General features: G+C 39.6%; 1 long non-coding RNA gene across 1 annotated transcript in view; it reads right to left on the reverse strand.

Annotated features, from left to right (window-relative positions):
* LOC133235964 (uncharacterized) overlaps positions 1–7,723 on the reverse strand; it is a 35,087-nt gene extending 27,364 nt beyond the window's left edge. Inside the window, exon 1 of the long non-coding RNA XR_009732696.1 lies at positions 7,532–7,723. This is a non-coding gene — a long non-coding RNA (uncharacterized LOC133235964). The remainder of the gene's footprint in view (positions 1–7,531) is intronic.
* Between the last annotated feature and the right edge of the window lie 4,628 nt (positions 7,724–12,351).

Genomic DNA, 12,351 nt, shown 5'->3' on the forward strand with positions numbered 1-12,351 from the left:
CTATTTTTATTGCAATCACCAGAGTCCAGACACCAGCAAAAGCAACTTTCTTGCAAATATCCTAATAGGATGGGCTATTTCAGGGCCCCAGGCCTTTGCAATGCCTGGGATGCATTTTCTCTTAGTCTGTTAGATGTATTTCTGCTCATCTTCTAAGAACCAGCTTAAGTATCCCACATTATATGAGTCCTTCTTGCTCTTTCCCTTGCCCTGTTGGAGGAATTTCATTCCTCCTCAAGTAGAAATTTATCTGCTATCCTAGGAGTCATACCAAAATGTAACTGGGAGTTTTTTCTCATGAGTTAGAGACACTCATTGGTAACTGATTTAATGCTGCTAAGTCGCGTCAGTTGTGTCCAACTCTGTGTGACCCCATAGACAGCATCCAATAGGCTCCTCTGTCCCTGGGATTCTCCAGGCAAGAACACTGGAGTGGGTTACCGTTTCCTTCTCCAATGCATGAAAGTGAAAAGTGAAAGTGAAGTCGCTCAGTCATGTCTGACTCTTAGCGACCCCATGGACTGTAGTCTACCAGGCTCCTTTGTCCATGGGATTCTCCAGGCAAGAGTATTGGAATGGGTTGCCATTGCCTTCTCCATGATTTAATGCTAAATCTACTTAAATGGAGAACACACTATAAATGAAACTTTTGAAAGGCAAATGTAGGTTTGCATTCGACTGATTTCTCCTTTTAGTATTACATCTGTCACATGACATTGTAATCTTTAATGTACATTTCTCTCTCACCACCTTTGTACATTTCTCTCCCACCCTCTTTGAAGACAGGACCGTATCTTATTCATCTTTGTAGTCCCAGGACCTGGCACAAAACCTGGCACTTAATGCCCAATAAATTATTGTTGAGTAGAGTAGATGAATGAACAAGATTAACTTGCTTTTCCTTAAATCCAGTTTGTACCCAGTGAGTTTTCAATACTAACTCACTGACCTCAAACCAAAATGTAAACCCTCAAAATGAATTTTAAGGGTTCCCGTAATTACCATCTGCCTTACCCAATTCTAGCTCTAACTTAACTTGGGGGCTACTGATTACTAAATTAAATCTCCTGGTCAAGATATATCAACCCATTCCTTGAATATCATATGCTCATTTTTTTTTCCATGCCCTTCATTAAATTGCCATCTATTCCCTGGTATAATGGAGAGTATATGATGACTGAAGAGCTGAGAATGATTCTTGCTGCTGCTGCTGCTAAGTCACATCAGTCATGTCCAACTCTGTGTGACCCCATAGACGGCACCCAACAGGCTCCTCCATCCCTGGGATTCTCCAGGCAAGAATACTGGAGTGGGTTGCCATTTCCTTCTCCAGAGAATGATTCTTACTTCCCACCATATTATCTGCGTAACTGTGGTCAAATGACTTAACATCTCTGAGCCTTGTTTTTTTTTCTTATTTATGAGATGGGATAATATCTGAAATAATGTATATAGATTTTCCTGAAAGCTGTGCAAAATGATTAATATTACATTACTATATTGTTATTATATTATTACAGCTATAAAAAGAACTAAGCAATTATTATTCATTATTGTCATCATGCATATCCTTCAGTATGAAGCTTAAGGCCCAAGTTCCTTTTTAAGTTTGGAGAACCTACATTTTTTTTATGAACTGTCTGAACCACTAACTATGTTACTTCATCATATACTATCATAATTATTATTTAACTGTTTCATGTATATGTGGTCTTTCTCTTCAACCTGATTAGAAGCCTCTCAAGGGCACGAGCAGGGAGCTTGTGTTACCCTTAATTTTGTGTCTCCAAATCACTCAGTGGAGCATAAAATATCTTAAATTTTATTAATATTAAATTGTGTTAAATAAGGAAAATGGAAAATATATCGAATCAGAGTGTTAGAGTAATAAGTTCTTAAACATTGTTTAATATAACATTCTATTTCTATTGAAACTGTAACTTATATGTGTCATTCCTAAAATCACAGTTAATAATTCTAGCTAGTGATTCGTGAGAAAATCCTGGCATCGTGCCAAGTAATTTAAATTATTGATATAATTTAATGACATTGGAGTTATCATTATCCCCATTTTATAGATGAAAAAAAAAAACAAAACAATGCTTTAAAAGTTGGGATTCAGATAGGCATCTTTTCTCCCAATATCTCACCCTTATTCTTGCCTTTGGCATTGGCATTTCATGATTCTCACACCAGTGTGCTTCCCGCTACTGGGGTAACCCTTATCTTCTCTGTAGGGCAGTGGTTCTTCAATATGACTCCGACTAGCAGCATCAACATCATCTGGGAAATTCTAACCCCACCAGCCTCATTGAACCAGAAACTCTAGGGGTGATGTTTAACTATCTGTGCTTTGACAAACTCTCTAGGTAATCTGGATGTACACTCATGTTCGAAAACCATGGCTTTAGAGTGAATACTGAGCTTGTCTTTTGCTTCTTACACTGCTCATGCCATTGCTTAATAGAGTTTCATATTATATGTTTATATAACGAGGGAGAGAAAGCCTACACCTCTCAAATAATATTCAATGAGTCCTACATCCTGTATATGAAATTCCACTCCAGGAAAAAGAACGAACAAACCTGAAATTTGCTGCCATGCAGCTTATAATTTTAAGAGCCTTAATTGATTTTGTTTCTTTTTCTTGTTTTTACATTTATTTTTGTATTTTACTTAACTCAGTTATAAGTAACAGTTAGATTTTCCCCTGCACGGTGTCTGGAATTTTTAACAAAAGTTGCATCTTTCTCATCTCCTTCCAGAAAGTTTCTATTTTGGTTTGAATCCTTAATAGGACTTTAAAACTTTTAAAGACAGAGCAAAAATGTTTTGTAATAAAATTTTGGCTAGATTTCATAATGAACGAGATATATACAATATAGAACAATTAGGGAAGAAACCCAGACTTGGTTTTTTATGTAACATATATACTGCTAAAAATAACAAGTTACTTTAGCCAATATTCATATACTTAGTTTACAGGAAAATATCCAGAACAAAGGTTAAATGATATATGTGGTTTCTTTAGAGAAGCTTGATTTCTTCAGAGCCCTTAAAATTTCTTGCAGTGATTTTTCTAGAATGTAGTACTGTGCAAATCTAAACACATGACTGTTCCGAGACTTGTGTATGTTGTCATTCAAGTACTTTTAATATTAAAGCAATGACCACTTATTTACTTAAAATGAGTAGGTAACTTAAGGAAAAGACTATCCTGTTTTTGATACTAATCTTAGAAGGGCAACAGTTTAATGTCCCTACCACTGACAATTTTCTGACAGTTTAAAGATTGCATCAAAGGACCTCAGATCCATTGGGAAATGTTAAACATTCAAAATTTTTATTTTGGAATTCTAGAGAATAGAAGGTTAATGACTCCATTTTCCACAGAAGTAAAAAGGGAAAAAAACCTAGTGGCTAGCCGAATGTCATTGTTAAGATTTCAAATCAAGTCCTTAATTTCAAGTTAAGTCCTTAATAGATCATTTCACAAAAAAAACTTGTTATGTACTTTTAATAAAGTTAATGCAAATATTGTTCCTCTTATTTAAGGCAACAATTACTGATGTAATGAAGAATTAATTTGGAATAATAAATATATATTTTTTGTCTTCTAAGAGGAAAAGCCATGATTGCTTACCAGAAAGTGTGCCTTCAACTGCTTTGTGTAAGCAACCCATTGTGAAGGGATACTAAGCAGCACAAATAAATGGGACTTCAGGTAAATTTCACAGAGTTGAGCATTGTAGGAATGTTAGCTGAGATCTAGTCTAACCTCCCTTATAACTCCAAATCTCTTTGGTAAAATCTCTGATGGAATGTTATACAGCTACTACTTGAATAACTTTCCCTTTATCTTAGAAAGGCAACCCATTCTATTCTTGGATAATTCAATTCCATATTCTTTTCAGTTCCACTCACTGGTATGAGTTCTGCCTTCTGGAGACACACAGAAAGGTCTAACCCTTTATGCATAGTCACCAACACCAACAGCTGTTGGTGACTATTGTTTTTAGTTTGCGAGTGTCCCTCTCTAAATGAAGTTTCCAGAGCAAACATAATGAACTCAATTCAGCTGATGCCTTAATGCAAGTGGGCAGGACTGACCATGATCTGCCCTGAAGTTATCAAACATATATTACTCTTTCCTCTGATGTCATTTTTTTTAATCATCTGGTTTACTGACGAGTAATTTACTTGCAGTATAATTATAATATACAGTCCTATGACTTTTGATGAATGTGTACCACTGTGTAACCACCAGCACAGTCAAGATATAGTAGAGTCTCATCACCTTCCTCCCTTTGTAGCTAACTCCACCCCTCACTCTCAGCCCCTGGCAACAACTAATCCACTGAGTGTTTCTATGGTCTTGCCTTTATTTCTTCTATGCCATCTTGATTACTTAGGGAAAATATTGTTTTAGTTATGAGGGTCCTCATTAGGACTGCACAAGGTACATGACAAGGGATAGAATAAAGAATTTTTAAAAAAGGAAAAAAGGATGGGGAAAAAATAAGTAAGCAAAAGGCTTATTTATTAAAAATAAGTAAAGTGAAAGAGAATTTTAAAAATGAGAAAAGGGTCTGGAGAGGGGCAAAGACAGACCAAAAGAAGGGCCTATAGTTGTGATAGAAGGTACCTTGGGTATTGGTGTCAACATCTCTTTGAAAACATTATATGCCACAGTGGTGAGCCAACCCATCATACTGATTGGAAATTAGAGAGAACATGAAGCTGGTTCACAGAGGGAAAAGCTAATTTTTGAAAAGTCACAATATCAAGAACAGTGAAAAGGAGAATGCCTCCTCTATGGCAATAACAACCACTGTCCATGGTGCTGAATATTTATCTTCTGTTAGCTCATATTTCTAGATCTTACCTTTGGATTCTGGTGACTTCTAAGTGATCTGACCTCTCCTAGGAATTCACAGAGGTGATGGTCAAAGTTTTTGTAAAAATAATCAAATCTGGGTTTCAGGAACTGAGTTTTGGAGAGACATTTTCAGAAAATGAGACATTTGTTGTTTTAAAATAATTTTCAAGCAGTTGCAGCTGCCTTGCATTTTTTTTCCCTTGGCCAGTTGGGAAGGTATATTTCCCCTTCTCCTCCTGACTCATTACTTTTTTGGGTTAATGAATTGCATCTCATATTGGCTTAGCTGAAACTTTCCTCCTAGGTTCCTCTTTGGAAGGTGCTCATGGTTACGTGTCTAGAGATTTGAGTTCTGATCTCAGCCCTGCATCAATTACCTGGCTACCTGTTCTGCTTCCTCTCAGGACTTCGGGATAGGGTTGTCAGATTTAGAAAGTAAAAATGCAGGTTGTCCAGTTAAATTTCAATTTCAGGTAAGTAACAAAGGCATTTTAAATCGTAAGTATGCCCCATTCTGAGACAGATGGCTAAAACTTCCTGAAATATGCAAATGTTATGAAATGTTAAGTAGTTGCTTTGTTTAAAAAGGTGTTCTTTACTTGTGGGTGACCCCTACTGATTTGGGAGAACAAACAGTATATGTGTGCTCAGTCATGTCTGACTCTTTTTGACCCCTTGGACTGTAGCCCACCAGGTTCCTCTGTCCATGGGATACTCCAGGCAAGAATACTGGAGTGGGTTGCTATTTTCTCCTCCAGGGAATCTTCTCAACTCAGGGATCAAGCCTGAGTCTTCTGCATTGGTAGGTGGGTTCTTTACCACTGAGCCACCTGGAAAGCCTCAAATTATATATAACCTTTGCCAAAGAGGTTACTTTTGAAATTCTAAGTATTGAAGGTAGCATTCATCAAATTGTACTAGCCCCTATTTTGGGGGGCTCCAAAATCACTGTAGATGGGGCCTGTAGCCATGAAATTAAAAGACACTTACTCCTTGGAAGGAAAGTTATGACCAACCTAGATAGCATATTGAAAAGCAGAGACATTACTTTGCCAAAAAAGGTCCGTCTAGTCAAGGCTGTGGTTTTTCCAGTAATCATGTATGGATGGGAGAGTTGGACTGTGAAGAAAGCTGAGCACTGAAGAATTGGTGCTTTTGAACTGTGGTGTTGGAGAAGACTCTTGAGAGTCCCTTGGACTGCAAGAAGATCCAACCAGTCCATCCTAAAGGAGATCAGTCCTGGGTGTTCATTGGAAGGACTGATGTTGAAGCTGAAACTCCAATACTTTGGCCACCTCATGTAAAGAGTTGACTCATTGGAAAAGACCCTAATGCTGGGAAGGATTGGGGGCAGGAGAAGGGGACGACAGAGGATGAGATGGCTGGATGGCATGACCGACTCAATGGACATGGGTTTGGGTAAACTCCGGGAGTTGGTGATGGACAGGGAGGCCTGGCGTGCTGTGATTCATGGGGTTGCAAAGGGTTGGACACGACTGAGTGACTGAACTGAACTGAACTTGCAGTTCAATAGGGGTGGGAGTTGGGTAAGGGGTCTACAAAAGAAAGTATAAATGGTAAGGAAACTTCTAGGGTTATTACTATTTAAGATGATGGCTCTGTTCCTAGTTTAGGTGAATTGTAATGTTTTCTATAATTTTTTAAAATGTCTTTTATTTTACTTCTTTTTTTCTGTTTGCTCATCAGTTCATTTTGGTCCGCCATTTGTGTTTTAAATCGTTGCTGTTTCTTTTAATTTAGTATGCCATCCCATGAAAAACAGTTTTTAAAAAATTCTGTGCCCTGGACATAGTATTGCTGATTTTTATTTATTTATCCATCTTTATCCTGCCTGAGGGAAAACAAGGATTTAAAATGCATTGTTGTCTGCATCTGTGAGTAGATAAATTTAGTATTTACTTGCTGTAGTGCCAGAGTGTACTTTCTCACTCTTAATTTTGCCACCAGCAATTATTTGGCCACAATCTTAAGCAGATTGTCTATTCTCCGAATGTCTCTGCAGAGTCTCACTAGCTACTTAGTCATGGTAAGATGGGTAAGAGTAGAACAAACTATGGAAATGGATATTGGATAATGAAGGTTAATTCTTACCAGAGAGTAAATCTGGTTTCAAGTTTTAGCTTTTTAGAAAATGACTATATTAAAAATTTCCTAAGTTCATCTGTCCATCAAAAATCTAGTTAGTACAGATCAGAATAACAGATTAAAGGGAAACATGATTTCTGAGTGGCAGGAAATTTTGTTCTAGATGGAGCTGATGTCTCATCCGTACGTGACTGACAGGTTCATAATGGCACAGTACATTTACTCTCCCACTCCTCTTGTGTGTAGATTAAAAAAAAAATCATTTACAACAAAGGTAGTCACATTTCCAATAACGCACTGTTAACTCATCGTGTAATGGGAAGTCCTTTCAAAGAATACTCGAGCAATATATTACATATTCATTTTCTCTTGGTGATGCCTCTGACTCCCCAAATCATTAGGTATTAACTAAAAGAAGGAAGTTACAAAAATGAGATTATGCTTTTCTGAGCATGGGCAACTCAATGCTTTGGTGAGTAGAACCTACTAATAAAAATCGGCCTTTTAAATGTCACCTGGAAAAATAAATAAATAAATAAATGTCACCTGGTATTTATAGGCCCCACAGCTGGGCATCGCCGGATCTATGAAGGTCGTGTCAGGAGACTGTCCCTGAAGGGGAAGTTCAAAGGTAGGATGATGAAGGTCCACACACCTCCTGGGGTTGGCAGTGCTGGAAATCAGAACAACACAGCATGCTTAACACAGGACAGAGCTCAGAACTGAGAGACAGAAAGGTTTTTCTTTTTTTGCCCCTAATTATGGAAACAACTTCAGTTACCTAGTTTGTCTTCCTTTTATAAAATGGAGAAATTTTGAGCTAAGAGAGACTTTAGCAACTCCCAACTCCCAATAACCTCATTATATTCACAAAGAATCTAATATCCAGATGTGTTAATCGAGCTACTCGGTGGCCAGATAGCTAGGATCAGAATTCCATTCTCAGATTCTTAATCTAATACTCTTGAAAATGTAATTGAAAGGAATGAGCTTGGCGTCTAGGTTTGAGTCTCAGCAGTAACTACTTGGGCTAAATGACCTTTTCGGGTAACAAAGTCCTTGAACTCAGTTTCCCATCTGTAAAATGGGCTTAAAAACACCTGCTCTATTTATCTCTTAAGGATATTATGTGTTTCTAGGCAAAAATACAAAAAAGAGTACTGTATTATTTATTACTGCTGTGTAACAAGTTACCCCCAACTGCGCATCTTAAACAACATCTATTATCCCATAGGTTCCTTGGATCCAGAATCTGAGCCCAGCTTAGCTGGATGCCTCTGGGCTCAGCATCTCTCATAAGCTTGTTGTCAGTCCATCAACCAGAGCTCTGGTCTCATTTGAAGGCTTGACTTGGGAGCTGTGGGGTGAGGTCTTTTTCTGAGCTCACTCATGTGATTGTTTTTAGGATTTAGTTCCCTGCAGTCTGTTCACCAGGGGCCTCTCTCAGTTGCATGTGGACCTCTCTTTAGAGCTGCTCACAGTGTGGCAGCTGGCTTCATCAGAGCAAGGGAGCGAGAGAGCAAGTGAGCAGGAGCAGGATGCAAGCAGGTCTTTCTGTGACCTGATCTTGGAAGTAACATCCCATCACTTTTGCCATCCTCTCTTCATTAGAAGCAAGCCACCAGGTCCAGCCCACACTCAAGGGGCACAGATCACACAGGCATGATGAGGGCCACTGGGGGCCCCAGAGGCTCCTATCACACAAGGGGCACAGATCACACAGGCATGATGAGGGCCACTGGGGGCCCCAGAGGCTCCTATCACACAAGGGGCACAGATCACACAGGCATGATGAGGGCCACTGGGGGCCCCAGAGGCTCCTATCACACATAGTGTTCTCATTTTTATGAGTTGCTACAAGGAAAGGACAAGAGATTCGTTGCATACCTGCTTTAATAAATCAAAAGCTTTTGCAAAAAGAAAGCGGCATCAGTATTTTAATTTGGAATTACTGATTGCCTCTGCTTCCAAAGAAGGTTTGAAGTGGCATCCACATTCACCTACTTTGCATGTGCGAGTCCTCCTGTTCAGAGAACACTCCATCTCAGCCCTGTTCACCTGAGACCTGCTAAATAATCTCCTGCAAATGCACTTAAATATGGCTTCCTGGATATGTTACTGTGGTTCAGATACTATGTGTGTGAGTTGCTCAGTAGAGGCTGATTCTTTGTGACCCCATGGACTATGACCTGCCAGGCTCTTCTGTCCATGGGATTCTCCAGGCAAGAATACTGGAGCAGGTTGCCATTTCCTTCTCTAGGGGATCTTCCTGACCCAGGGATCAAACTCAGGTCTCCTGCATTGGCATGTGGGTTCTTTACCATCTGCCCACCAGAGAAGCAACTAGACTTTCTAATATGAATTGGTTGTAGGACAATGTCCAACCTGGACTACAGTTGCTTTTTCTAGTTGTCCCATAGTTGATGTGTTCACTAATTACTAAATGTGTCTTTCCATAGGAACAGGAGGGAATGACTTTGGGCAGGAAGACATAAATAATAAAGGTCAATACTTGTTAGTCCTTTTTTGAAGACTAGATCTTCAGTGATTTGTAAAGAATTATAGAAAACTTTCCAGTTGCCTTTCTAGGAATGGAGAAGCATTTTAAAATGTTTTATCAAATGGGGCAGAGGATTACTTGGACCCCAAATATTGGGAGGCTTTAAAATTGCAGATTTCTGGCCCTTGCCTTAGACTTACTGAATCAGAATCTCTGGGTCAATCCCAGAAATGTGTGTCTTGACAAAGTGATTCTGATGTAAAGTTTGATAGACCTGGGTCTACAGGAACCCTGGAAAACTTATGAGGGACAGCATCCATACGGGTGTTCTTATTTGCTTTATTTGGCTATGGTTTGTGATTATAACTCTTCTAAGATAGCAGTGATTGTAAAATGCACCATTATATTATGCATTATTAAGAAAGGAAACTCTTCAGATTAAAATTTTAAGGATCCATAAACATCCATTCCATCTGAGAGATGTTAAAATATGAGAAAACTTCAGAACTGAAGCAACATGACAAAATGCTTTTCTTCTGTGACCTAACCAGGTCTATAAGATAGCAACTCTATAACCCACTCCAGTACTCTTGCCTGGAAAATCCCATGGACGGAGGAGCCTGGTAGGCTACAGTCCATGGCGTCGCAAAGAGTCGAACACGACTGAGTGACTAAACTTTGTGCTATATTCCATTTCCTAGAAATCTATTTTTTTTTATTCATGTGCTCATCTATCCAACCATTCATTCATTATTTCACGTATAGCTACCAAAGGCCTACTGTGTGCCAGGCCCTATGCATGGCGGTTGGGATATAGTGGTAATGAGATGCCTCGTGGGGCTTGCACCCTAGAACATAAGACAGAAACTGAACACGCACACAAATAAATATATACCTGCTAATTAGGATAAGTGCAATGAAGGAGAAAGAGGAATTGTCACCTAGATGGATAGACAGAGAAGGTCAAAGTAATTGGTGAATGTCTGAGTATACACCCCTCTGTGGGGCTGATGGGGGTTAATGAGCAATTGTTTCTGAAGAAGCAGGAAGGGATGGCAGATGTGGGGTGTTTGCATTTGCTGGGCTCACAACCGAGACTTCTCCAGGAATACACTTGGGCTGTGCATTGTGTGTGTTTTCCTGCCCACAGCCCTACACAGACACAAGAATGCACAACAGTTTACTCTCCTTAGCATCCAGTTGACTGACATCTGCGAAGGCCAACTGCTGACGGTTTAAATGTAATTGAGGGTGGCTGACGAAATGGTCAGAAAGAAACAGTGAGGGGAAGGGGAAGAGCCTTAACTCCTCTGCAAACAGCCTTTCAGAACCGGCCACAGTGCTGTGCCTGGTCTCCCCTCTCTCAGCATGCTCTGGGCCTGAATTCCCTGTTTACTTCTCGGCTTACTGCCACGGTTTGTCTTATTCTGAACTTCACTTAATACCCTGAATCATCAATGTCATTCTGAGATGGATTCTTTACAATCCTTAATGTGACAAACTGGATTGATCCCCTGCCCACTACCTGCCAGCTCACTGCAATTTCTCCTTAAATCTCTTCCTCTCCCTCCCTTTTACATCCTACAATGCGTGTGTTGAAGGAGAGGCATTGTCCGACAAGCACCCAACAATTACAGTGTGCTTAGGCAAGATGGTACGGTGTTGAGTCCACCCTCGCCCTCATTTTCCTTTTCATGCTAATTTGACGCGATGGAATCCTACAGCCTTGTCAGCGCCCTGCTTGTACTTCAATCTTTATTTTGTGAGAATTTTTGAATCAATCTAAGTGTCATCTGGCAGCCTAAAACAAATGATATTGTAAAATTGTTTATTGCCAAGTAGCAATTTGAATACCACCTCCCCTCCCCACCTCCCCAAATCCCTCACATAGAAGGAAAGCAGATCAGTTGTCTCTGGGAGATTTAAAATGAAAGGTACTTTTCATCTTAAAAATAGAATTCAGGATGCTGTTTAACTAAGTGCACGGTGCATTCAGTATTCACAGGGTAAAACATAAAAGAAATAGCATGGATTTTTAAAAAGATACTATTTTCTGCTGCATGCTGCTTCTATCAAACCACCTGAGAGGTGATTTGAGAAGGGCATTTTAGAATAAAGACATTGTTCTGACAGCAAATACAAATGAAATAAAATTGGCCTAAGGCTTTGATGCCGGAACCCACATGGAGAGCTGGGACACAGCAGCACTCTGGCTGAATGCACTGGAGAAACAGAACCAGCATAATTTGTGGTAGTGTGTGAAGCAAAGATGAAAGAGGAAATTTAAAAAATAAAACAAAGTACATGCATGCAGATTAAAACAGACTTTTCCAGTTGCATTCATTCCTTGATTGTAAGAAGTTATCCATAAATTCCATAAATTTAACAAGGATACAGAAGTTCGGCTATAATCTCTTTGTTCCTAGTGTCAAGGGAAGATATGTGAGTCAAGAGGAATAATCTGTGTTCCTCTAATTTTTGAGACCATCAAGAGAAGAGAGAGTAGAATCTTTTTGGGGGTGGGGGGTATGAATGAGATTCTGGCTTCTGGCTCAAGCATGTGACACACCTAGAAACAAACCTGAAGCATCTTGGCTTACAGAGACTTTAAGTGATTTTAGTCACCTGTGAGCTTTGCCCTCAGAGTGAGGAAAGTACTTAAAATGGCATTTAGCAGTCAGTTAGGTATAAACTCGGAGAAGGCAATGGCACCCCACTCCAGTACTCTTGCCTGGAAAATCCCATGGACAGAGGAGCCTGGTGGGCTGCAGTCCATGGGGTCGCTAAGAGTCGGACACGACTGAGCGACTTCACTTTCACTTTTCACTTTTATGCACTGGAGAAGGAAATGGCAACCCACTCCAGT

The sequence above is a fragment of the Bos javanicus genome, chromosome 23 (genome assembly GCF_032452875.1).
Source record: "Bos javanicus breed banteng chromosome 23, ARS-OSU_banteng_1.0, whole genome shotgun sequence".
Lineage (NCBI taxonomy): Eukaryota > Metazoa > Chordata > Mammalia > Artiodactyla > Bovidae > Bos > Bos javanicus.